Source organism: Aotus nancymaae, unplaced genomic scaffold (genome assembly GCF_030222135.1).
Source record: "Aotus nancymaae isolate 86718 unplaced genomic scaffold, 86718_ANA_hifiasm-v0.15.2.pri h1tg000059l, whole genome shotgun sequence".
Lineage (NCBI taxonomy): Eukaryota > Metazoa > Chordata > Mammalia > Primates > Aotidae > Aotus > Aotus nancymaae.
The window spans coordinates 11,073,796-11,101,249 of record NW_026988473.1 but is presented as its reverse complement, the minus strand read 5'-3'; the positions used below and the strand labels follow the sequence as shown (position 1 = coordinate 11,101,249).

General features: G+C 50.1%; 1 protein-coding gene across 1 annotated transcript in view; it reads left to right on the top strand.

The window, feature by feature from the left end:
- The first annotated feature begins 10,243 nt into the window (after window positions 1-10,243).
- The window catches only part of LOC105730302 (olfactory receptor 5A1), a 181,425-nt gene continuing 164,214 nt past the window's right edge, over window positions 10,244-27,454 (top strand). Inside the window, exons 1-2 of the mRNA XM_012471401.3 lie at window positions 10,244-10,324; window positions 15,982-16,025. The gene's annotated coding sequence lies outside the window, so the exon portion shown is untranslated. The remainder of the gene's footprint in view (window positions 10,325-15,981; window positions 16,026-27,454) is intronic.

Here is a 27,454-nt window from a genome sequence, read left to right as displayed (position 1 = left end):
TATTCCAAGGCCACAGGGTGACTCTGACACAGCAAGACTGTCCTGACTCTTGGTGCTTCTATCTCCACACAGACACACAGAAGCATCATTTTATAAGTGAGGGAACTAAGGTTCCGGTCCTGGGAAGCTGGAGGCCTGGGTTCAAGTCCTACTTGGATACCAGTGTGCAGCATGACCTCACCTAGGCCTCCTCTCCCAGGCTTGATTCCCACTGAGCTGAGCCCTACTTCCTGTCCTCCCCCAGCCCTGCTTCTGCTCACCTGGCTAGCTATGGCCAGTGGGAGCGAACCACCCACAGAAGATGGCGTAGCTCACCAGCCATGTTGCCCTGGGCAACTAATACAACTTCCTGTAGCTCCATTGTACCTGTAGGGCAGGTGCAATGAGGGACGACAGTTGAAGTCAATGACAGCTGATGCTGTTATGGTCCACCCAGCCAGAGTGTCTATTGCCAGGGCCTAGGCAGGGCCACGGGCCCAAGGAGGAGTGAGCCAACACAGACCAGCTTCTTTCCTCATCAGCTGTGTGACTTTGGACAGGTCATTTAACCTCCTGGGACCTCCATCTCCTCCCCTGTAAAAAGCAGTGATGCCTCCTGAGGGGTGGCCTGGGGCCAATAGTCAGGTGACTTGCCCAAGGCCACTGCTGGTCAGGGCAGAGGAGAGCCATACATCTCTCATACCTCTCCCATTTTGCCAAAGTCCAGTTGTTTCTGAGCGCAATATTCTCTGAGAGACAAGGGCACTTCTGGATTTGGATGCACAGCTGCAGTGGCTCTGCAGATGTTGGGAAATGAGGTGTGAGGCTGGGTGCCAGCACCAGTGTGGTGCCATAAGCTGCCGGAAGAGCACTCCTGCTCCGGCTGGTAATGTCCACTTATCAGACAGCTGTGGTGCCGGCCCAGCTTGGCCTTGCTGCCCTGCAGTCCCCGGCCTGGAAGGGAGACCAGCTAAGCCTGCCTGAAAGGGGACAGTGTATGAAGAGCACACAAAAGAGCATTGGGTGGGGGAGCGGGGATCCAGGGTAAAGGGTGGCTGAGCACACAGGGACAGCTGCAGAACAGCTTGCTGCTCTGGGGTGGTGCTCAGGGAGAAACAGGCCTGCCTCTGGCCCCCAGCCCTGGCCTGCAGCACCAGCAGATGTGATGTGCTCTCTCCAGGGTCACGCTGGCTGGGCCTTGCCCCAGGCCCAGGACTCTAATCATTACTGTAGGGGTTGTAGAGACAGCGAGTACAGGAGGCCTTCCTGCACAACCCCCGCCCCGGTGACAGCACTCAGGGCACACATGGAGCCAGCTGCTCAGTGACATAGGCTCAGGGAAACCAAAGGCCCCCACCTCCCAGAGTGCAGCCTCTGCTGGAGCTGGACCTGGAGTGCTACCAGGAACCCTACTTCCAAGGCCAAACAGGTGTGGTCTTGACAAAAGTGGTCCTGGACTCAGCATTCGATGAACAGTGGAAACCTTCTCTTAGCTGCTGCCCTTTCCCAGCATTTGGCCAAAGTATCTCAGCCTCTGCAACTCCTCAGCTGGAAACACTCCCAGGAATCCACTGCAGGACTTCATTCATTCATTCACTCATTCACTCATTCATTCGACACCCTCTGAGCACATACTGTACACCAGTCCTGGAGCTAGATGAAAGCCTTACACAGCTCACAGGCTCTTGTGGGAGGAGGGCAGGTAGACGAGTGACCACATATCCAACCAGGGCCCCAAGGGAGCAGAGCAGGAGATGTCTGGGAGCAGCCTGGTTGTCAGGCAAGGAGAGCTTCCTGGAGGAGGTGATACCTGGGATGTGAAGCCAGCCAGGCAGAGCAAGAAGAGGGTATTCCTGGCACAGGACACAGGACATAAGGTCAGGTGCCCACAGCATCACACATACAGGGACCAGCATGACAGGAACAGGCCCAGGAGCGGGTCCACCTCTTGTTCTGGGAGCAGTTTTGTTCAGCAAAACACAGGCACCGTCAAGGTCAGTGTCCATGAGCAAATGTAGCTGAGGCAGGTGGCTCCCAGCCCTGCCAGAGGGCTGCTGTGGTGGAGACCTGTTGGCTTCACACTGGACCTGCCAGCCCTGGCCCACGATGGCCCCCATCACTGGATACTGTGTGGTGCCAGGAAAGTGAGGGCTGGCGCTTCAGACGCACTAGCACAAGTCTGCCCACCCCTCCCTGCTGTCTCTTGCTGTTGAGGGAACTGAGGATCCCATCCTGGGAGGCAGGAGGCTGGGTTCAAGTTCCCACTCAGGTACTGCCCCGTGGCATGACCTCACCTTGGCTTCCTCATCCCACTGGGCTCCAAACCCTCCCAAGTCCCAGCCCTTGCTCACCTGGCTGGCTGTGGCTAGTGGGGCTGAGCTACCTGCAGAAGATGGCATAGGAGAGGAAGTAGGTGGCATAGGAGAGGAAGTAGGTAGCAAAGGAGTGGCTGTCCCAGAAAAGCAGGGCTGAGCTCCCCTTGTAGAGGTTGTGAGGCCCCTCCTCATGGGCCACCATGGCCAGGCAGTGCAGCGGCACATGACACTTGGACACTAGACATGCAGGAGGCACAGGACACACGGGGGGGCAAAGACGAGGGTCCTGAGGCTGAGGGCCACCACTGCTGCCTCTGCATCTGCAGGCAGACCTTAGCCACCTCAGTGGGTGAGGTCAGGAACACCTGCAGAGGAGGAGGCAAGGATAAGATGGCACCTACAGCTCTGCCTGCAGTCTGGATCTGGCCTCCCACTGGCCTCGTGTTGCCCATGGTGACCTCAGGGAGCCTGGGCCCCAAGAAGCTGCAGGTTTGTCATTTGCTTCCTCTCCCTGCCCATGGGTCTTGAACACGATGCCACCTGGCGTGGAGGGACCTGTTGCCCTTCATGGATATCCACGGCAGCCCGTGCTGGCCAGGCAGCCACAGGTGGCCAGAGGCTCTAAGCCAGGCTGCCCAGGTCCCCACTCAGCCACTTCTAACTACATGACCTGGATCGATCCCTTCACCAACGTGGGCCTCAGTTTCCTCATCTGTAAAATGGAAATTCTATAACCTAACACCACACAGCCGTTGGGAAGAGAGCAGGCTCAGCAGCCGCAAAGCTCTGCAGCCCTGCCTGGCAAGCAGTAGACTGTGAATAGCACCAGTGCTGCTGATGTGCTGCGGGCTTGTGTCTGGCTTATTGCAGAGTGCCCCAGTGAACATCACTGGGAGTCTTTTGTGTTTTACTGGGGTATACTTCCAGAGGGAGATTGCTGACACAAACAGGGCCCCATCAGCTCTGTGTTTATCCAAGAAACATTTACTGTGTGTCTGTTTATATCACTTCCCATTGAGTTTCTGGTCCTCTCATAATCTGGGCCAAGCCTCCTCGGTCTTCATGGCCCCCTCGAAGGCCAAGTGGGTTCTGAATGGCACCCAGTCTGCCAGGAGACCAGAGCTCACCTGAATGGTAGCCCTGGGAAACTAAATGCTTCCAACCAATGGCAAGGCAAGAAACTCACACACCATGGTGGCAACTATAGGGATGAATGCCTTATCCACAAGAGGTCCGAGGTCCTTCACCCTCTGAGGCCGAGAGGGTACCCCTGGCAAGCGGTAAAATAGCAAGGTGGGCACTATCACTGCTTCATGCTGACTTGGTGTGAGGCCCCCGCGCATCGACTGGCCCTGAGAATCCTCCCCAGCCTGGTTCACAGATGACAAACCTGAGGCAAGAAGGATCATGGGTCAATGCAGCCAGGAGGGGTCTGAGCTGAGACTTAAAAGCAAAATTACTATCTGGGCATGGTGGCTCATGCCTGTAATCCCAACAGTTTGGGAGGCTAAGGCAGGTGGATCATCTGAGGTCAGGAGTTGGAGACAGCCTGACCAATATGGAGACATCCATCTCTACTAAAATTACAAAATTAGTTGGGTGTGGTAACGTATACCTGTAATACCAGCTACTCAGGAGGCTGAGGCAGAAGAATCACTTGAACCCTGGAGGCAGAGGTTGCAGTGAGCCGCGATCATGCCATTGCACACCAGTCTGGGCAACAAGAGCAAAACTCCGTCTCAAATAAAAAGAAAAAAAGCAAAACTCTGTTTGAGTTGGATCTTCCTGAATCTATTCTTGGAGACGGTCTCAACCCCCAGTCCCCATAGCCATCTAAGAATCACTAAAGAGGCTAGTTTAAATACAGTTTTCGGCCAGGCACAGTGGCTCACGCCTGTAATCCCATACTTTAGGAGGGAGTTTGAGACTAGCCTGACCAACATGGAGAAACCCTATCTCTACTAAAAATACAAAATTAGCCAGATGTGGTGGTGCATGCCTGTAATCCCAGCTACTCGGGAGGTGGAGGCAGGAGAATTGCCTGAACCCTAGAGGTGAAGGTTGCAGTGAGCCGAGATCATGCTATTGCACTCCAGCCTGGGTAACAAGAGTGAAACTCCGTCTCAAAAAAAAATAAAATAAAATAAATAAATGCAGGTTTCACTGCTCCCTGGGGCTGATTCCTTAGATCTGAGGTGGGGCCTGGAAATCTGCCTTCCTTGCTGTTTTCCAAGGCAGTGACTCAGCCCCACAGGAACCCACTGGCCGACTCTAAGGGGAGGTCTGCAGAGGGGGAACCTGTGGCCAAGGCCACACAGCAAGGCAGACCACAGTCTTGGTCCCCTCACCAGGGCTGGGCTCCAAGGCTGCCAACTTGCTTGGGTTGGAAGGAGGCAAAGCTGGTGGGGCAGGGCCTGGCTCTGCACCCCACGCCCAGAGGACAGCCAGGCTGTGTTCTTTTATCTCCCTGGCTCCATCTTACTACGGTCCATTGCAGCCCTACAGGTAGGAACTGTGTTTCTGATGTTTGTAATTCCAAAAATACGTTTTAGAAAACTGGTAGTAAGAAACGAACCCTCTTTTTCACCAGCATGAGGAAGAGCAGGTTGTCAGTCAGCAGGCCCATGTGCAGATCCCACCATACTCACAGCCAGGCCCTGTCCAGTGGAGAGGAGAAAGAAGGCCCTGCCCTGGTGAAGCTGACATTCCAGTGGGTGCTGGGTGATGAAGGCAGAGAAACACTGGGGCTGGGGTGGGGGCTTTCCCCAGGGAGGATGTCTTAGCCCATTCTGGGTGTTGTGACCAAAAAAAAAAAAAAAAAAAAAAAAAAATTAACTGTGTGACTTATAAACAGAAATTTACTCTCACAATTCTGGACACAAAGTCCAAGATCAAGGTGCCAGCAGATTTCGTGTCTGGTGAGGGACCACTATCTGATTCCCTGTGTCCTCACATGGCAGAAGAGGCAAGGGAGCTAAGGTCTCTTACAAAGGCACTTAGCTGGATGCAATGGCTCACACCTGTAATCCTAGCACTTGGGGAGGCCAAGGCTGGAGGATCACTTGAGTCTGGGAATTCAAGACCAGCCTGAGCAAGATGAAAAAACCTTATCTGTACAAAAAATGCAAAAATTAGCCAGGCATGGTGACATGCACCTGTGGTCTCAGCTATTCAAGGGGCTGAGATGAAAGAGTGGCATAAGCCCAGGAGGTTGAGGCTGCAGTGAGCCATGATCATGCCACTGCACTCTAGTCTGGGCAACAGAGCAAGACCCCATCTCTCTCACATACATACAAAGGCACCAATCCCATTCCCTTATGACCTAATCACCTCCCAAAGGTCTTACCTCCTAAGGTTATCACCTTGGGGGTTAAGACTTCAACATATGGGGAGTAACAGATACCAGGGCCTACCTGAGGGTGGGATGGTGGGAGGAGAGAGAGAAACAGGAAAAATAACTAATGGATACTAGGCTTAATACCTGGGTGACAAAACAATCTATACAACAAATCTCCAAGACATGGGTTTACCTATATAACCTGGACATGCATCCCTGAACTTAAAAGTTAAAAAAAAGGGACTTTAACATATTCATTTTGGCTGGGACACACACATTCAGACCATAGCAGGTAAGCCAAGCCTCTACTAAGTAGGTAAGCCCTGAGCAGGAACCAGAGTTCTGGAGATATCGATGCAAGGCTGGGCAAAAGCTTCCCAGGCAGGGGGAGCTGCTGGTGCAAAGGCCCTGAAGTGGAAATGAGCTTGGAGTGTGAGCTCCAATAAGAAAGCCAGAGGTGGGTGAACGGTGGGAGATGAAGTTGCAGCCTGGTTACGTTGGGCCTCAGACACCATGGTACTGAGCTTGGTTTTATTCTACATGACACAGGAGCCTACTGACAGCTCACCCCAACTTCCCAATCTTGGCCCAGGAGTTTTGCAACCCGCTCAGGTGGCTCCCATCCCAGTCAACACCGGTGCTTGTCCCTAGCACCTGTTCTGTGCACTGTCCTGCACAGCCAACTCCTGGCAAGGTCTACACAGCTGATGCCTCATCTCCCTGTGACCCCTTGATGTGCCCTCTGGCAGCCTAAGCAGCCACCCTCCCCATCCTGGGTCTAAACAGCTCCTACTGGGGCAGCAACAGCTTTTGTCACTCAACTCCAGATTACAAGGTGGGAACAGAGGAGACTTCGCTTTTCCTTTTTTACCTGCTGGTGTTTCTGATTTTTCCACAGTGAACCTGTCTCGTGTGAGAAGTATAAAAGCTGCACACAGGGTAAACTCCAACACATCCTTTTCAGTGAACTGGCTTGACCCTTGGGTGTCCTGGGACAGTCCCCCCTGCTTTACTGTCCTGCTGTGCTGGCACTGGGCCTTCCCTGCCCCTTAAAAGTTGGGGTCTTCAGAGCTGGACAGAGCCCTGCCTCCTCTAGAATGGGGAGGTCCAAGGCTCTGTGGAACATGAGAGTTTGAAAAAGCACATTCAGTACTGTCATTTTATGCGCAGGAAATGAAATAAAACAATAGACACTGAACTCAACTGTTGACGTAATACCACAGACTCCAAGATGCAGGCATCATGAACTCATTTACTTGGTGCCAAGTTTTTCACTCCCCCTTTCTGATCTCTCTCCAGCTCTGCCATGGAAGCCCTGCCATGGAAGTTCAGGGATTTGTGTCCCTCTTGTCCCCAGCATGGGGCACAGAGCAGAGTAGCACCTGAGTGGATGATATCTAGGCAGCAGGGAAATAGGGTGTTTAGGGAGACGAAAGTTTAGTAACCCAGCAGCACACTTGAGTGACCCCATCCCTGCCTAGTGCCTGTCCTCACCACCTCCTCGATGTCCCCCACCCAATGTCAATTGTGCAGACCCAGGGGCACTCCAAGATGAAGGGGACAAACCCTGGAACCTGCCCTCTCGGTGCTTCCAGCTGAAGGCGGACCCTGACACCCACATCCTGAGGCTCCCTTGGCAGGTCAGGTCAGTCAGACCGGTCCAGAACCCACTCCTCCAGTGTCCCTCACATGCTGACCTTTGTCCTCAAATCCAATACGCCCTTACTTGAACACTGCCCACCCCACCACCAAACCAGTTCAATCTCCATGTTCTCCCTGCAAAGTGCACAGCTAAGGGCCCACACTCCGTATCTCCCAGGCCGTTTGTATGGCTTCCTCAGCTCTCTCACCAAACGAGCCTCCCTGCAAAAAAGTTTATTTTTTATCTTTTTTAGACAGGATCTGGCTCTGTCACCTAGGCTGGAGTGCAATAGTGCAATCATAGCTCACAGCAGCCTTGACCTCCTGGGATCAAGAGATCCTCCCACCTCAGCCTCCTGAGTAGCTGGGGCTATAGCCAAGCAGGAATTTGCCACCACTTCCTGCTGTGTGTGTGTGTGTGTGTGTGTGTGTGTGTGTGTGTGTGTGTGTGTGTTTATTTCTTTTTGTAAAGACAGTCTTGCTATGTTGCCCAGGCTGGTTTTGTGGCCTGAAGTGATTCTCCTGCCTCTGCCTCCCAAAGTGCTGAGACTACAAGCATGAGCCACTGCACCCAGCCTCAAGGAGGTTTCTGAAGCTCAACTATGGAGTGCCTACTGATTACCAGACTACTGGGCCCCTTCCCAAGGACCCCAGGGACTCAGAGCTCACTGCAACCTGTCCCAAGCATGACATTAAAGGGATGTACATTCTCCTAAAAACAAAGCAAAAGAGGTCACACTTGTCTCCTTATCAATGTTGTCATAATTTTCTCACTATTGCCACATCCTGTCAAGGTACTTTATTTTCCTCCCAAACCTCCAAAACCAGGAATGGATGTGCAGAGATTTGTGATTTACCTCCTGAGCCCTCCAGCAGCCCAGGGACACCCTGTTTCTAAGGTAAGTGACTAGACGTAGGTTGTCCAGTATAATCACCACATCCGCGGGAGGCCTCCAGCCACCTGAGTAGTCCCACAGCCAGCTCCAGGCCCTCCCTGTCTGTGTCTGGGCTTCTCCTGGCACCTCCAGGATACTGTTTTTCTGGCCCATGTGCCACTCTCCCCACTTCCCACACCTACCTCCCTGAGGTACCCAGCTGGGTCAGAGAGGCTGGTGATAATTCAAACCCAGGCCTCCAGACCCCTCGTTGAGGGCCCACCAGCCATCACAAGCCCTGGGACTTAGAGTCAGCTGACCTGGGGTTTGGGTCTCCGCTTAATGAACATTCTAGTTCTACTCTAAATGGAAACTACACGTGAGTGTTGGGGAACCCCCAGCCCCTATCACCAGGCTGCACTACCGACAACACCTACCTGCGTGCTCATGGAACCTTTAGACCTGACCCTCCAGGCAGCACATATGCACTAGAATTCAGACAAACAAAACTGTGACCCTAAACTGGGAACTGTGGCACAGAGTGTGGCATTGCCTGCAGGCCCTATGGAAGGGAGTTGGGTCTGGCCTCAGGCTTTGATCTGACTCCTGCAGTGAAGAGACAGCCTCTGGCCAGGCCCTGCTCCCAGGCTCCAGTCGGACAGTCTGGACATCCAGAGGCGCTGAAGAAGGGCTGGGGGAAGTCACCGACTGGGACCCTCCACAGGGACCCGGGCGGGGGGGTCCCTTGCCACTGTGTATGTCAGGGATTCCTGGGAGGCCGAGTCAGAATCGGCTCTCACTCATCCCTGCAGCCCGTGGACACCCTGGTGAAACAGAGTTAGTACCCTCCGACTTCAGCGCTTTGCACACTCCCTCCCCTCCGCCTGAGCCCGGCCCCTACCCGGCCCCTCCGGTCTCCCCCCACTGGCCACTGCTGACAGATGCACCGCGATCAGGCCTGGCTCCACTCCGCAGCTATCAGCCCTGTCGAGGAACCTCCTGTGCTCCACAACCTTCTGTGGCTCCCGTGACCCGCAGTCCAAGGGAAGGTGCTGTTGCTTCAAGGCCTGGCGGCGCCCTTCACCCCAGGGACACTTTCCATTTTAAAGCTCCCTCCTCTCTGCTCAACTCCACCCTCAGATCCCACTGGCCTGGGCACTTCCGACCCTCAGAACCCCAGGGGTTTGGCCAAGAGGTCAGAAGCCCAGGAGGCCATGGTCACAGTGGGCGCGCAGATTGGACTTGCAGAGGCTCCCCAAGGGGGTTATTCACTGCCTGCGGAGTTTCACAACTAGCGATGTACCTGCGGATCCCGGAGGGTCTCAGCGCTCCACATCCGTTATCGCGGCAGGGTCCCCACTGCACAGGCGAGGACACCGAGGTTCCGCGACGGCGTTGGAATCCCAGGTCCTAGGTTCCCAGCCCAGTTCACGGCCAGCGCCGCCCCCTGCACTTTGGGAGGCTCCCGGCCAGACCCCGCAGCCCCGCGCGTCGCCAGCCTCCCGCGGTCGCACCAGCGCGCTCTTTTGTCTGTAGCGCCCTCGCGCGCGCCCCGCCCACCCGCGCACGCCCGGCCAATGAGACGCGGCGGTGGCGCTCAGGTCCCGCGGCGTTGTCCGCGCCGCGCTCGCCCATTGGCTTCGCTCTGCGCTCCCGCCAGGGCCCAGTCGGTCAGCCCGAGGGAGTGGGCGCGCAGCCTGAGGTGAGGGACAGCGGCCCGAGGTGATGGAGTGAGTCTGCCGCGGTGGGCGAGGAACCAGCGCGGTTCCGGGAGCCTCACGCCCAGCAGCCGTCCCCGACCCTGCCTGCTCAGGTTGAGCCCTGCACAGCAAGTCCGGGGACCCCGACGCGCCCAGCCTGGCAATAAAGCCTCAATTGGAGGAGGACGAGGAGGAATGGCGGCCTCCCCGGGGACCGAGCAATGGGGCTCGACTTCCTGACTGGATACGCGCGGGTTAAGGAGGCGGTGGGATGGGCCGCGGCGCCCAGATCTCCCGGGCCGGAGCCAGGCGTCCGGGGTGGGAGGCCGGCTCACCTGCAAGCTCTTGGCCCCGCGGATTCCTGCTGGCGGGGATCGTCGCGTCTGTAAATGGGGACGACAATGCTCTTGCCTCGTGCGGCTGTCGTGGGCGAAAACTGACTTCGGACCCGGGGCGCCTAGCTCACTGTCCGCGGAGGCAGGTGTCTTTGCAGCCCCCCGGGGCACGCTCGGACGGAAGGTCAGGGGCGTCTGGGCAGCTCCGTGACTTGGCAGAGGCCCGGACTGCCGGCAGGATGTCCCGCTGCCTGCCCCCCGCCCCGCGCCGAGGTCCCCGGCTCATCTCCCTCCTCTCCCCCATCCCCATCTGGCGGCGCCCAACGGGAGCAGGGTCTCCTCCACGGCCATAAATTTGGGGGCTGACTCCATCCTCTCCTGCGTAGCTGTCTGAGTAGGGTTGGGGCTACTGGGCGACCCCCTACCCTCCTGGCTTTGGAGGGCACTGAACCCCTCTAGCCAGACCCAAGGCGTGGAGTCACGCTTTTAGAATGCCACCCCTTCCTACAAGGTTCTGTGAGCTGCTGGGGAAAGGCCGTGCCTCCAGGTGGTGAGGTGGGCCGGGAGAGCCGGTGTGGGGCACCTTCTCCGAGGCCTGGCCAAGGGTCTGGGGTTCCTCCGCAAGCCAGTGTCCCCGGGAGGGCCGAGGGGTTGTACACTCCAGGCCCTGCCTGTTCCCCAACCGTGGGTATCGGGCATGGTAACTGCTTGGCCGCTGACTTCTCTGCTTTTGCCTTGAGGGTTAATTTATTCAGCTGATATTCTTCCACAGGCTGGGTTAGCTATCGATCGGGGAGGCATGTGGTGTTGCAGAGAGGGCTGGCTGGTTATCTGGATCTGGTCCCGCGTCTCTCTTCCAGCACCGGCCCTTGTTCTCTATTCTTCATCTGCTTGGGTTTGGCTCCCAGCCAGCGCTGAGAGCTCTAGCAGGAAGAGTGGCTAGCGGTGGCTTTAAGTATTTATACCTGTGGCTTCAGAGCCTGCTTCTACCTGGGCAAGAGAGGTTGGTTGAGAACGGAGTGTGTCGGGGAAGTGATGTACGCTGAAGGGAGTTCGAACTTCCCAGCCAGTTACCTCGTCAGACCTCTGGAAGCTGCAGAGGAGGAGAACAGTCCAGCTAATGAGTGGGTGCCCTTTGTGCTGGGTGCCCTGGAGACAAAGGGGGCCTCTGTGAATTCCGCTCTCACCTTCCCCTCTGCTCTCCAATCTGGCTCTCTTTGCTCCACTCTTGGTCCCTACCGTCCTCCACCCACCTCCAGGTTCAGCAGGTGGTGGTGAAAGGCTGTCCCCAGGCCAACACCTCTTTCCAACCTTTGGGGAGTGTGGATTCTTTCCCTAGAGGGGCAAGGTTCCTTCTGCAGTTGCACTGCAGTCAGTGCTGCTGTCTTGGGCACTATGAGTTTGGGGAAGGAACACTTACCCTAAGGGCAGACCTGCTTGGAGACTCCCAGACACACCTTTGCAGTCACTCCTCTGGACTCTTGCTCTTGCAGGCCTCCCTGCCTAGAATGCCCTTCTCTGCCCATCCTCATGGGCCTACCTGGGAGAAATCATGTCCATGCCCTCTGCTCCAGGTTTGTAAGTGAGGCAAGGACTGGCACTGTCTGGCGCTATAGCACTGAGGCACAAGCCACCCCCCCAGGCCCTGTTCTGCATGCAAGCCCGGAGCACATAGTGCCCACCCAGCTCAAGGCTCTGCAAGCCTAAGCCTGAGGCTCCAAGGTAGACAAGGGGACAAGGACAGAAGTCACCTGGAGGCCTACTCGTGGTCTCATTTGACTGAGAAACCTAGGCCCAGTGGACGGACTAGAGCAAAATCACACCACATGCTCCTCTGCTGGGCCAGGGTGGGTCTGCAGTTCTCTCATCCCTCCTCCAGGGTGTGGTGGCAGGCCCTCAGGACAGTGAACTGAATCCTTGTGATATCCCAGGCTCCACGTTCCTAACATGGCCTGGGTCACGCTGACAGCCTGCTGGGAGGCACTCCCACCTTGAGTCCTAGACCCCAGAGGCCCCTGGCTGGTTCCTTCTTGGGGTCCCGCCAACCTACAGGCTCAGGCCAGATGATAGCAGTCCTTCTCATTGGTAGCTGGCTGGTTATCCCCATCTGGTACTGCTGGGAGGGGGACTATCCATACCTTATTATTGTCATAGTGTGGGTTACCTGTTTAACTACTAAGGGAGGCCATCTTGATTAACAGCATCCCTGAGGCCTTGCATGAGGGGAAGGTTTGGAATGCATCCCTCCCTACCCTCCACATGGGGCCAGTCCCAAATCTTCAAGTCATGTAGACCTTGGGCTCTGGAGAAGCTCAGGTAGGGTAGGAGGCCCTAGAGGGGAGGACAGATCTGTCATCCTGGTGCCTCTTCTCACCATCTCTGCTGCCAGCTGCCCCCAGGACACTGGTCCCCTCCCACCCCCCAACCTAGAGAACCATTGAGTTGGGATTACTCCAAGAGTTCAGCTTACACAGGACAGTAGGCAGTGGCTTTGGAGTTGGGAGACAGGGTCCACTTTTACTGGTGTGACTGGAGGCCTCAGATTGCACTCAGGGAGGTGGTGAGGAGAGGCTTCCTGGCTCTCCCAGTGATGGAGTCCTTAATGGAGGCTGGCACCACAGCCCACTCTGTTCCTGAGGATGGATTGTTCTGGGTGAGGGAGACCAAGCTCCTCAGCGAAGGGTGCTGAAACAAGTCAGAAGAGAAAGTGGGAACCAATTCCTGTCCTTGAAGTCCTGAGTGGGGCCTCCCAACAAAGGCAGGTGGGGTAAGTCTTTCTGCCCTCTCCCTCCCTTGCCCTCTGTCCCAGAGGTTGCTGAAAGCTGTTGCTGCCCCTGAGCAGGTCTGGGGCAGAGGCATAGCCATGCACCCTCAGGAAGGGGACCCCACAGCTGGACCTGGCTGCAGGGGACATTGGAGGCGCCTTGAGGGACCTCCAACTGGAGGGAGAAAGAAAGCCAAGCAGCACATGTCGGGCAAGAGTTAGGTTTCCCAAAACCAGGAAATCCAGATACTGCCCAAGAAAAAAGGTTCTAGAACTAGGATTTTCAAATTTAGAAAATTCAAAAAATCAAATGGAAAAGAGGATGGTTTTCCTGTTTCTGGGAAACAGAGGCCTCCTAGAAAACCAGAAACACAGGTGGAAGTCACGAAAGAAAAGATAGGCTTGATGGATGTTTTTTTTATCAACCTGTGAATGTTAGGGGCTCTGGAAGGAGAAAAGGAAGCAGATCCGGAGATGGTGAATATCATCAATAAATAATAGTTGAAATTTTCCCTCATCAGAAGAGGGCATGCGTTTACACAGTGAAAAGGTTGGTAGAATTCCAGTCAGGGTTACGTTAAAGAAAAAGACACACCCTTGGCATCTTCTGGTGGCATTCTTGAAATCCACAGATAAAATCGAAGAGGCTTCCCAACAGAATAAATAAATAATTGACAAAGGAGGAAGGAAAAAAAATCACATTGGCAGCAGATTCCTCATCTGTAGCACTGAAAGCCAGAGGACTCTGGCTGGCCTGGGCCCAGAAGCCTCACCAAAGTGTTAACACTGTTTCCTGAACAGACTAAGAAATATATTTTGCAGACGAGCAAGAGGAATTCAGAGGGTATTTCCTGCTTGCGTTACATCTGAGGGAAATCATCAAGAAGGGCTCTAATGAAATGGCAGTTGATCAGAGTACAGACCCCAAGATGGAAGGAGAGGGAATCATCATTAATTGAGTCTCACAGTTTATAGGAAGGTGGGAGGGATGGGAGCCTTCTTGGGGTAACTTACTGGGGTGGGTAGGGCAGAAGAAAGCAGAGAGAGTCCTAGGGGGAGGCAGGTGCTTACCCTGTTTCTATATAGTGATTAGGAAGCAACCCTTTGCTGAAACGACAGATTAACAATTAGAAAGAGAATAAATAGTAATTTACCCAAACCATCAAAAATATGGAAGGAGTAAAATAAACCATTCACATAAAGTGACAAAAATGTCAGATCCCTCAGTTGTTCCAACAAAATCTGAGACTGCCTTAGACTGGGTTAGAAAACAAAATCCAGCCATAGTTGTTTACAAAAAAAAATCTGAAACAGGCTAGTAAGAAAAGGTTCAAAATCACAAGTTGGGTCAGGTGCAGTGGCTCACACCTGTAATCCCAGCACTTTGGTATGCCAAGATGAGTGGGTTGCCTGAGCCCAGGAGTTTTGAGATCAGTCTGGGTGACATGGCAAGACCTGTCTCTACCAAAAAAATTGCAAATATTTGCTGGGTGTGGTGGCTCATGACTGTAGTCTCAGCTACTTAGGAGACCAATCCAGGAGGATTCCTTGTGCCCAGGAGGTGGAGGTTGCAGTGAGCCGAGATTGTGCCACTGCACTCCAGCCTGAGTGACAGAGTGAGATCTTGTCTCCCTAACAAAAAACAAAACAAACCCAAAATTACAAGTTGGACAAAAGTATACCTGGCACATGTAACCAAAAAGAAAGAACTGGCAAAGTTAATATCAAAGTGGGTTTTAGGGTTCAAGGCATTAAAAAGATGAAGAGGACATTAGGTAAAGATAAAAAGATCAATTTGTGGAGAATATGAATAATAACTTCCATTAATCTTTGAACCTGAACTCACATGATAACCAACTCTAGTGGAGAATGAGAGGTGATGGCTGAGGAGGGGTCTAGACCCAAAAGGTCTAGGTTTGAATCCCTGCTCCACCTACTAATAAGCATGGTGTGGATATTCATTCTCTGTGCCTTGCCTTTCTCATCTGTAAAATGGGTTACTAGTCCTTTAACAGGCATTAAGTGGAATAGTTAGTGTAGGTTGTAATGTGACTACAGATGTGAGCTATTTTAATTATACATAAACACTACTGGCAATAAAAGAACTTTAACAAATGCACACAGGAAACTCTAGGGAGGGACGCGTGGGAGGCAGAGTCAGTTACTTGACCTCACTAAGCCTCAGTTTCTCCTTCTGTGAAATGGGTAAAAAGGCTACCTTACTCACAGTGTTGGCAAGACTTTCAGAGATGTAAGCACACAGCACACAGGACTCTGAGAAGTGTTTGTGAGCTGTTTTGGAGGGATGAATCTTTGTCCTTTGAGAGGGACTGGATTTTTAGCAGAACCTGAAATAATAAATAAGCATCGATGCAAAATCACAAGCTGTCATCATGTGCTCAAGGTGGCTCCCACTCAGGGAAGGGAATGGAGGAATCAGCCAGTGCATTAGGATCTGGGGTCATCACTCCCCAGGAGGCCATTACCCTGTTCAATCTCCATGAACACCCTGGGGGAGGGAGGTAAACCTTCATAGGTGAGAAGAGTGAGGCTCAGAGACACTGAGTCATTTGTGAGGTTGCTGGGCTGATGAGTGGCGGAGGGAAAATTCAAAGCTGGGGAGGATCTTACCCCATAGTCCCACCTCCCTGGAGCCTCTTGCCCGTGCCAGATGTTTGGAGCAATGGGACATCACAGAAATAGCATGTACAACCTCCCAGGGGACAAATTCTGCTGTCAGTCACCCAGATCAATCAACTGTAGAGAACAGCAGACCGAAGATAGGACACCAGCGTCAAGTTGGACAGATGCTGGTTTGACCTTGGGATGTCACATGCACACACACCCACACACCCACCGGACATGACTACAGGAGCTCACAGGATGTACCAGGTGCCCAGTGGGTGCTTGGTCAATATTCCTTTCCCCTCTAGCAGCTTCTGCTTAGTCTTCCTTGCCAGAGCCCCATCCTACCCACACCCTACACTGCAAGTTTCTGAGCCATTTAGGTCACAAGTCCCTCTCTCCTCTTCCAGGTATGGCAGCTATGCTTGGAGGACATGCATGTGACACAGTCAAGGTAAGTCTCTTCACTTGTTTTTTTCCTCAGGCACATACGTTTGAGAGAGGCTTACAGAGTTGGAGTGATTGGAAGCCCATTTCTGTATACAACTCAAGGTGGGCAGCTGCTTTTCCATCAGGCCTGATTGAATCTTCCTCTCCGGTTTATCCTGTCAAATCCCCGCTGGGGCTGAACCACATGCTGGGTTCATGGTCAAGTTCATCCTCAGCTGGGCCAGCTGGGACCAAGATGCTAAGGTTTCCTCCCACCAACAGCAAGGGCACCCACATTGTTCTAATGCAGAACTCCCTGAAACAGTTTCTTAAAAGAAACAGAAAAGACAAAACTTGTCAGTATCTCCATGAACACATGATCATCTTCATGGAGTAATAATCATCATTACAGAGAAACTGAGTTATTGTCTCCCAGGTGCCAGTATTACAATTACACCTCAGAGTAATTGTCTCCCAGGTGTGAGGCGTCCATGCCAGAGGCTTAAGGAAGGGCCCAGGAGTGTGGCCTGTTCTTGGGAACTGAGGTGCGCAGCTGGCCCCCTGTGAGCTGGTTCCTCCTTGATACACCCCACACCTTGATGAACTGGAGTTCCAGGTTCTCAGACCCCCCAGAACGGAAACCAAGAAAACCCATGTCCTCCAGCTGAAAGTTCCCAAATAAGTCCCTTCACCCTTTCCTTGTGTTTGGGATTGTATGTTTTTAAAGTGACCCAGTTGGGACCCTTCCCTGACCTTTTCCCTGGGCCCCAGGGCAAGCTGTAAATATTGTTCACCAGGCCAGCCGTGTGTTTGCTGGCAGCACTCAACTTGGTTCCTTTACCCACTGAGGAACGGCAAAGCTGACTGCAAGGCAAGACACATCATTCTTAGTTGGGTTTGAGGGAGGATTTCTGTCACCTCTTTCTTCAGTAAACCCAGGTGTTGTCAGAGGTAGTGACTTCTTGTTGTAGGGTTGGGATTTCAACTTGCACAGGTGTGAGGGCCCAGCCTTATGCATTGGTTCTGACCTTAAAAAGCTCTGTCTCTGGGCCTTATGCAGGTCTGGACCCCTCTGCCAGCCAATTTTCTGCATGACCTTGGGTCAGTCACTATTCCTTTTGTGAGAGGAGGCAGTTAGGGGCTAGCTAGGCAGGTAGAGATGGAGGGTCTCGGGAGAGAAGCAACACCCACCAGGAAGCATGTGCACTGCCCCTGTTATGTAGCTAGCAGGTGGAGATGTGGTTAGGAACTTCCTCTTAAACCAGGATGTTTGCTCAGAATGGACTGTCCCGACTTAGGCACAGGCACAGTGAATCAACTAAATGTCCTTAACTTGACCCAGCTTATTATAATATCATTAATGTGGCATCTACATGGCAGTTTTACCACCACTCCCACCCCCAAGTCATTGAATCTTTATGTATTAAAAAGGAAGGGAATGGTGCTGGGAGTTCTAACCTAGGCCCCAAGTCCAGCCCAACAGCCCATAGGCTACCTAAGCAAGGAGCTTGATTTGGTGGCTAAGGATGGTCAGCCTACCTCTGGGCGGTTGTGGCAGTAGCCTTGTTGGTGCCAAAAGCTAATAAGTTAACCATGCAGCATAACTTAACTGTTTATACCCTGCATCATGTGGCAGGACTGCTGTTTTCTGAAGGAAGTCTCTCGCTAACAGAAAATTGCCTCCTCAAATATCAGGCTCTACTGTTAGATGGGTCTACAATCCAGTTAAGAATCTGTTCCTCTCTAAACCCAGCAACCTTCCTCCTAGAGAAAGCTGGAGAACCTAAACATGACTGCCAACAGATAGTGGTACAAACCTATGCAGCCAAAGAAGACCTCAAATAAACCCCCTTTGAAAACTCAGACTGGACTCCACAGACGACAGTTCTTTTGTGGAACAAGGGATTCATGAAGCAGCATATGCAGTAGTCACCCTGAGTGACATTACTGAGAGCACACCTCTCTCCTCAGGCACAAGTAGATTGCCCTCACAAGGGTGCTTGAATTAAGCTAAGGGAAAGCAGTTGTAATGGTTAATACTGAATGTCACCTTGATTGCATTGAAAGATGCAAAGTATTAATCTGGAGTGTGTTTGTGAGGGTGTTGCAAAAAAAGATTAACATTTGAGTCAGTGGGCTGGGAAAGGGAGACCCACCCTTAATATGGGTGGGCATCATCTAATCAGCCGACAGCTATCAAGCGGGCAGGAAAACATGAAAAGACTAGATTGGCCTAGCCTCCCAGCCTACATCTTTCTCCCATGCTGGATGCTTCCTGCCCTTGAACATCAAACTCCAAGTTCTTCAGTTTTGGGACTCAGACTTGCTTCTCAGTTTGCAGATGGCCTATGGTGGGACCTTGTGATCACTGATATAACAAACTCATATATATATATTGGATAAATACGTGTGTCCCTTGAGAGAACTGTGGCTGTATATATGATATTTTATATATATATATATATATACAGAGAGAGAGAGAGAGAGAGAGAGGACATATCCTGTATATCCTATTACTTATGTCCCTCTAGAGAACTGAGGCTAATACAGATTTTGGTACTGAGAGTACGGTGGTTCTAAAGGAACAGAATATTAAGGATGGAGTTCTTTTGGTGGTTTTGGGGTTTCTGGAGTTGGCTGCTTAATATGATTAGACTCAAAAATGCTAAGGACTCTACTTCTAAAAGTATGGAGAACAGTGATAGTCCTTGGCATGAACTGTTTAGAGAGTTATGCAAAATAAATGCATTAACACTCCTGATTCACTGCTAGTGAGAGGCAAGGAGTTTAGTGACTTCATACATAATACCTTTAAAAATATGTGGAGAACCAAGGAACATAATTAAGCTGGTTGGTTGCTCCTAAGTTCAGTGGACAAAGTGATGAAAGAAACTGATGAGCTCAGGGATTCTGACTCCTGGCTTCAAAGGCAGATACTGAGCCTCAAATCTGCTAAGATTGACCTGAGTGAGAGTCTTATCTCCTGTAGAGAAAGAGCTGAAATTGTGGAAAAACAGACACAAGCTCTTATCATGCAAGTGGCTGACCTGCAAGGAAAGGTGCATGCACAGCCTCGACAGGTGTCTACTGTTAAAGTGAGGGCATTGACTGGAAAAGAATGGGACCCTGCAACTTGGAATGGGGATGTGTGGGAAGACCCTGATGAAGCTGGGGGATGCTGAGTTGTAAACTCTGATAAACCTTTTTTGCCAGAAGACACAACCTCCCCACCCCCACTAGTGGCAACATCTCCTCCCTGACCCACACTGCCATCAGCCTTTCCACTTTTGGAGTTAAACCCTGTGCTGCCAGAGGCAATAGTGACAGCCTTTTCTGAGGTGGTTGCCAGGCAAGATAATGTTGATTCTCCTCAGAAGCCACCCCTAACACCTCGGTTCACTTCTAGACCTGTAACTAGACTAAAGTCCCAGTGGGCCCCTAGAGGTGAGGTTGAGAGTGTGACCCATGAAGAGGTGCACTACACTTGAAAAGAACTGCTTGAGTTTTCTAATTTATATAAACAGAAATCTGGAGAACAGGCATGGGAATGGATATTAAGGGTGTGGAATAATGGTGGAAAGAACGTAGAGATGGATCAGGCTGAATTCATTTATTTGAGCCAACTAAGTAGGGACTCTGTGTTTAATATTGCAGCTCAGGGAGTTAAAAGAGGTTCTAATAGTTTATTTGCTTGGTTAGCTGAAATATGGATTAAAAGATAAGCAAGCTGAAAATGCCTGATCTCCCTTGGTTTAATGTAGAGGAAGGGATTCAAAGGCTTAGGGAGATTGAGATGATGAAGTAAATTAGTCACGTTAGACCTACTCATCCCAGCTGGGAGGGCCCAGAAGATATACCCTTGACCAATGCCTTGTGAAATAGATTTGTGAGGGAAGCACCTGCATCTTTGAAGGGCCCTGTAATTGCTCTTCTCTGTATGTCAGATCTACAGTGAGAACGGCAGTCACTCAACTACAGGCTTTAAATACAATTGGGAAAAATTGAATTCCTAGGTGGCAGGAGTCATGTGGCAGCACTTGATCATCAAAGGCAAGGTGGGCGTAGCTACTGTAATGGGCAGCAGAGGCAGAGCAGCAATAAGAGTAGTCTGACTTGTGTAGAGCTCTGACATTGGCTATTTATGGTGTTCCTAGAAGTGAAATTAATAGGAAGCCTACTGCATTCCTACTACTTAATGTATATAAGCAGAAAACTTCTATATCGAATGGAAAAAACAACAAATTTAAATGATAAAAATAGAGAATCACGGCCCCTCAGTGAATGTCCAGACTTGAGTCAGTTTATAGACCCAGAATCCCTTGAATGAAAGGGAGGCCAGGTCCTCTTGGGAAGGACCTTACAACACTACCAAGAATTTAATTGCTGTTAATCTTTCCCCCATCCTTCCCCAAAGAGACCTCTAATTGTGCATTACATGATAAAAGGAAATGATCAGTCATTTCGAGGACTACTGGACACTGGCTCTGAGCTGACACTGATTTCAGGGGACCCAAAGCATCATCGTGTTCCTCCAGTTAAAGTAGAGGCTTATGGAGGTTAGATAATTAATAGAGTTTTAGCTCAGGTCTCATTTATGGTGGGTGCAGTGAGTCCTCAGACTCATCCTGTGGTCATTTCCCCAGTGCCACAATGCATAATGGGCACAGACATACTTAGCAGCTGGCAGAACCCCCACATTGGCTCCCTGACTGGTAGGGTAAGGGCTATTATGGTGGGAAAGGCCAAATGGAAGCCATTAGAACTGCCTCTACCTAGAAAAAATAGTAAATCAAAAACAATATTGCATCCCCAGAGAGATTGTGAAGATTAGTGGCACCATCAAGGACTCAATGATGCAGGGATGGTGATTCCCACCACATCCCTGTTCAAATCTCCCATTTGGCCTGTGCAGAAGACAGATGAATCTTGGAGGATGATAGTGGATTATCATAAGCTTAACCAAGTGGTGACTCCAATTGCAGCTGCTCTACCAGATTTGGTTTTGTTGCTTGAGCAAATTAACACATCTCCTGGTACCTGGTATGCAGCCATTGACTTGGCAAATGGCTTTTCCTCCATTCTTGTCCATAAAGTCCACCAGAACCAATCTGGTCAGCTGGCAAGGCCACTAATATACCTTTACTGTCCTACTCAAGGGTATATCAACTCTCTGGCTTTGTGTCATAATCTTACTTGGAGAGACTTTGATTGCTTTTCACTTGCACAAGATATCACACTGCTCCATTATGTCGATGACATTATGCTGATTGGATCCAGTGAGCAAGAAGTAGCAAACACACTGGGCTTATTGATGAGACATCTCTGTGCCGGAGGATGGGAAATAAATCCATCTAAACTTCAGGGACTTTCCACCTCAGTAAAATTTCATTTTCTTTCTTTCTTTCTTTCTTTCTTTCTTTCTTTCTTTCTTTCTTTCTTCCTTCCTTCCTTCCTTCCTTCCTTCCTTCCTTCCTTCCTTTCTTTCTTTCTTTTCTTTATCTTTCTTATCTTTCTTTTCTTTCTCCTTTCTTTATCTGTCTTTCTTTTTTCTTTCTATTTCTTTCTTTCCTTCTTCTTTTCTTTCTCTTTCTTTCTTTCCTTTCTTCTTTCTCTTTTTTTTGAGATAGAGTCTCGCTCCATCACCCAGGCTAGAGTCACTGCAATCTCTGCCTCCTGAGTTCAAGTGATTCTCTTGCCCCAGCCTCCTGAGTAGCTGAGATTACTGGTGCACACCACCATGCCTGACTAACTTTCATATTTTTAGTGGAGACAGTGTTTCACCATGATGGCCATGCTGGTCTCAAACTCCTGAACTCAGGTCATCTGCCAGTCTGTCTCCCAAAGTGATGGGATTATAGGCATAAGCCACTGTCCCCAGCCCTCAGTAAAATTTCTAGGGGTCCAGTGGTGTGGAGCCTGTGGAGATATTCCTTCTAAGGTGAAGGATAAGTTGCTGCATTTGGCCCTTCCTACAACCAAGAAAGAGACACAATGCCTAGTGGGACGACTTGGATTTTAGAGGAAACACATTATTCATTTGGATGTGTTACCCTGGTGCATTTATCAAGTGACCTGAAAGGTTGCTAGTTTTGATTGGAGTCCAGGACAGGAGAAGGCTCTGCAACAGGTCCAGCCTGCTGTGCAAGCTGCTCTGCTGCTTGGGCCATGTGACCCAGCAGATACAATGGTGCATGAGGTGTCAGTGGCATATAGGGATGCTTTTGGAGCCTTTGGAAGGCCCCCATTAGGTGAATCACAGCAGAGGCCTCTGGGATTTTGGAGCAATACCCTGCCATCTTCTGCAGATAACTACTCTCCTTTTGAGAGACAGTTCTTGGCCTGTTACTGGGCTTTGGTGGAAACTGAACTTTTGACTGTGGATCATCAAGTCATCATGCAACCTGAACTGCCTGTCATAAACTGTGGCTTTCTAACCAACCTAGCCATAAAGTGAGTCATGCACAGCAGCATTCCATCATCAAATGCAAGTGGTATATACGTGATCAGGTGCAAACAGGTCCCAAGGGCACAAGTAGGTTACATGAGGAAGCAGCTCAAATATCCATGGTCTCCACTCCTGCCACCCTGCCTTCTGTCCCCAGCCTGCACCAGTGGCCTCCTGGAGCATTCTCTATGATCAGTTGACAAAGGAAGAGAAGACTAGGGCCTTATTCACAGATAGTTCACGCAATATGTAGGTACCACCCAAAAGTGGAGAGCTGAAGCACTGCAGCCCCTTTCTGGAACATCCCTGAAGGACAGCAGTGAAGAGAAGTTTTCCCAGTGGGCAGAACTTCGAGCAGTGCACCTGGTAGTGCACTTTGTATGGAAGAAGAAATGGCCAGATGTGTGATTATATACTGATTCATGGACTGTAGCCAATAGTTTGGCTAAGTAGTCAGGGACTTGGAAAAAGCAATTGGAAAATGGATGACCAAAAAATTTGGGGAAGAATTATGTGGACAGACCTCTCCCAGTGGTCAAAAACTGTGAAAACATTTGTATCCCATGTGAGTGCTCACCAATGAGTGACCTCAGCAGAAGAGGATGTTAATCAAGTCGATAGGGCAACCTGTTCTGTGGACATCACTAAGGCCTCTTTCCCAGCCACCCCTGTCGTCACTCAAAGGGCCTATGAACAAAGTTTCCATGGTGGCAGGGATGGAGGTTACCCATGGGCTCAACAACATGGACTTCCAGTCATCGAGGCTGACTTGGCTATGGTCACTGTTGAGTGCCCAATTTGACAGCAGCAGAGACCAACACTGAGTCTTCAATATGTCACCATTCCTCAGGGTAATCAGTCAGCTACCTGGTTGCAGGTTGATTATATTGGACCTCTTCTATTACGAAAAAGGCAGAGGTTTATCTTCACTGGACTAGGCACTTACTGTAGATATAGGTTTGCCTATCCTGCATGCCATGCTTCAACCAAGACTACCATCTGTGGACTCACGGGATGCCTTATTCACCATCATGGTGTTCTACACAGCATTGCCTCTGACAAAGGCACTCACTTTATGGCTAAGGAAGTGTGGCAGTGGGCTCATGCGCATGGAATTCACTGGTCTTACCATGTTCCCCATTATCCTGAAGCAGCTGGATTGATAGGATGGTAGAATGGCCTTTTTGAAGTCACAATTATAATGTCAACTAGATGACAATATTTTGTGGGTCTGGGGAAAAATTCTCCAGAAGGCTGTGTATGCTCTGAATCAGCATCCAATATGTTTCTCTCATAGCCAGGATTCACATGTCCAGGAATCAAGGGGTGAAAGTGGAAATGGCACCACTCATCACCACCCCTAGTGATCCACTAGCAAAATTTCTGCTTCCTGTTTCTGCAACATTACATTCTGCCAGCCTAGAGGTCTTAGATCCAGAGGGAGGAATGCTGCCACCAGTTGACCCAATTATTCCATTAAACTGGAAGTTAGGATTGCCACCTGAACACTTTGGGCTCCTCCTATTTTTAAGTCAACAGGATAAGAAGGGAGTTAAAGTGATGGCTGGGGTGATTGACCCAGACTGTCAAGATGAAATTAGTCTACTACTCCACAATGGAGGTAAGAAAGAGTCTGCATGGAATACAGGAGATCCATTAGGGCCTTTCTTAGTGTTGTCATGCCTTGTGATTAAGGTCAATGGAAAACTATAACAGCACAATCCAGGCAGGACTACAAATGCCCCAGATGCTTCAGAAATAAAGGTTGGGGTTGCTCCACCAGGAAAAAAAAAATAGCACAACCTGCTGAGATGCTTGCTAAAGGCAAAAAGAACACAGAATGGGTAGTAGAAGAAGGTAGTCATCAATAACAGCTATGACCACATGACCAGCTGCAGAAATGAGGACTGTAGTTGTCATTAAGATTTTCTCTTTCTTATGTTTAAAACACGTTTGTGCCTGTATACACTTGTACTAAGAAAATGTCTTCATTTCATTTTCTTTTTCCTTTATCATGTGACATAAGATTTTTTGACTTCATTTCAGAATTTAAGTATTGTTTATTTAATAGTATTTGGGTTTGGGATTGGTGCATTTCCAGTTGTATGAAGGATAGTTGTATTATGTTAGGTGCAATTATGACTTTATTATTGCCTTTTTTGAAGATTATGTATAATCTTCAGAGATGTAGATGGGTTCAAGTTGACCAGGAATAGACTTATGATGGTTACTACTGAGTATCAACTTGATTGGATTGAAAGATGCAAAGTATTGATCCTGGGGGTGTCTGTGAGTGTGTTGCCAAAGGAGATTAACATTTTGAGTCAGTGGGCTGGGAAAGGCGGACCCACCCTTAATAGGGGTGGGCACTATCTAATCCACTGCCAGCGTGACTAGAATATAAAGCAGGCAGAAAAACGTGAAAAGATTAGACTGGCCTAGCCTTCCAGACTGTATCTTTCTCCCATGCTGGATGCTTCCTGCCTTTGAACATTGGACACCAAGTTCTTCAGTTTTGGGACTCAGACTGGCTTTCCTTGCCCTTTAGCTTGCAAATGGCCTATTGTGGGACTTGTGATTATGTGAGTTAATAAGAAAATCAGCTACACACACACACACACACACACACACACACAAGTTCTGTCCCTCTAGAGAACGCTAACATTTAACATTTATACTAATTCTAAGTATACTTTCTTAGTTCTCTATGCCCATGACACTATCTGGAAAGAGAGACACTTTCTCACAGCAAATCGGTCTCCCATTAAATACCTCAGGAAATTGACAGACTACTACCCTCAATGTTCCTTCCATGGGAAGTAGCAGTAATACATTGTAAAGGCCACCAAAAGGACAGAAAAAATAGCCGAGGGAAATAAGTTGGCAGACCAAGCTAAGTTGGCAGCAAGAGCGCCCCATATTTCTCATCCCCTTGAGATCCCCCTGATCTGGAAGGGCTCTGGAAAAGAAAGAAAAATCCTCAATATTCTCCTGTGGAGATATAATGGGCCACCTCTCAGGGATACAGCTTTCAGCTCTCAGGATGGTGACAATCAGAGGATGACAAAATACTTCCACCAACTTCCAGCCGGTGGAAAGTTCTTAAAACCCTCCACCAAGCTTTTTGCCTAGGGATGGATAAAACCTCTCAATTGACCCAAAAGCTGTTTTAGGTAAAAATTTATTTGAAACGGTCAAACAGGTACTTAATGTTTGTGAGACTTGCCTTAAAAATAACTCCCTCAACAGACAGATTCTTCCCCCAGAACACAAATAGGAGGCTACCCAAGGGAAGACTGGAGGATGGATTTCACTCATATGCCAAGGATAAGGGACATCCATTATCTCCTCATATGGGTGGATACCTTCACTAACTGGGTAGAAGTATTCCCATGCCAGACAGAGAAAGCCTCTGAGATAATAAAAGTACTAATCAATGAAATAATTATTTGCTTTGGACTCACTAAGTACCTTCAGAGTGATAATGGTCCTGAGCTTACTGAACTACAGGGCAATTTCCTGCCACAGTTAGTAAAGAAACCTCTGAACTAAATGAAAGAGATCCCTGTGATGTTCAGTGTCACACCCATGCCCACTGCCAGGTTACCATGTACCAGAGATAGAGAGCCTCATGCCATCTCTGCCTTTAGCAACCTGATCAGGTATGTACTGGGCTTCTAGGTCACAGAAAGGTGGTCACAGAGGGGTGAAGAAACAGGCTGAGTGTCCATGGGAAGAAAGACAGAATGAGGCAGTAGGAGATGGGGAAAAAAAGAAGACAGACTTTCACCATGGAAGAAGGCAGTGGGGAGAGACCAGTTTCCCCACATCAGGCAGAAGAAGGTATAGGTGGGGGAGGGGGTGGCCAGGAGCAGAAGGAAGAGGACTCAAGATGGAAAGGGAGCCACTATGCCCGTGGCAATACCACTTGGAGAGGTAGTCTTCATACCTTCAAGCCTTTCCTCCTAGGATTTGATTGTGTCTATGCCCCATTTCTTGTCCTCTCTGCGGATGCCCAGTAGGGGCTACCTCATCCTCGTGCTGTTCTTGTGTGGCTTTCTGGGCTGTAGGGATGTTGAATTTCCTTTCTAACGCTGTGCCAGGCAAGGCAAGGAGCATTCCTCTGCCCTTTCTCTTGTGCCAAAATGGAAAGGTATGGTCTGGATTTCAGTGAGAACCCTGCCAGCTGAGCCCTGTACATCCACTACCTTGACACAGGATGTTTTCCCACCAGAAGCCCTGCTGTGCTCTCCTGGCCAAGGTAGGGGATTCCATGCCCTCCCTTTCATGGTCTTAGCACCAACAGCCTAGTTTCTCCCTTCCTGAGTCTCCAGGGATGGAAAACGGAAGTGGAGACAAACCTCATCAGGGGACCATCCCCTAAAAGCTTCATTGTGTATATGTGGCTGTGTGTGCCTTTGTGTTTTCATTCTCTTCCCCTTTTTGTAAAATTTGGTCTTCTCTGTGGTTTTATACTTGGTCAAAAGTACTTGTCTTGGTATTGCAGTGTTGTATGCATGAGAAAATTGGAGGAATACCCGTGTGGTACAAGAAAAGACCCCTAACCTCTTTCCTTGTTTGTGGTCCCGGCATTAGATTGGGTTTCTGGGAGAGGCAGGTGAATGTCCTAAGTGAATTGTTCTGTTTGTAACTGGAGTGTTTTGAAGTCCTTGGTGTTGCTCTGTGAGAGGACATCGCCACCTGGTGCTCATGAGGTGTCTGTGCAGAACAATAAATGGCAAACAAAATTGTTGCTGTTGTTGACCTTCTGCTTTTTGTAGATAAGTGCACCTATCTGTGAGGGATTTGGGTTACCTCCCTGAGTCTGTAAGCAATCACAAGCCTTTCCATTGGGTGGGGGAACAGTCCCTTCAGCCCCTACTTAAAATATATATGTATGTTCCACATTGATTTCACCCACACATTTGACCTGGTTAGACTTCACCTAATGGAACAGACCACATGGCTGGAAAAATGAGTAAGTGAACGTGTGGGAGAAAAACCACCTT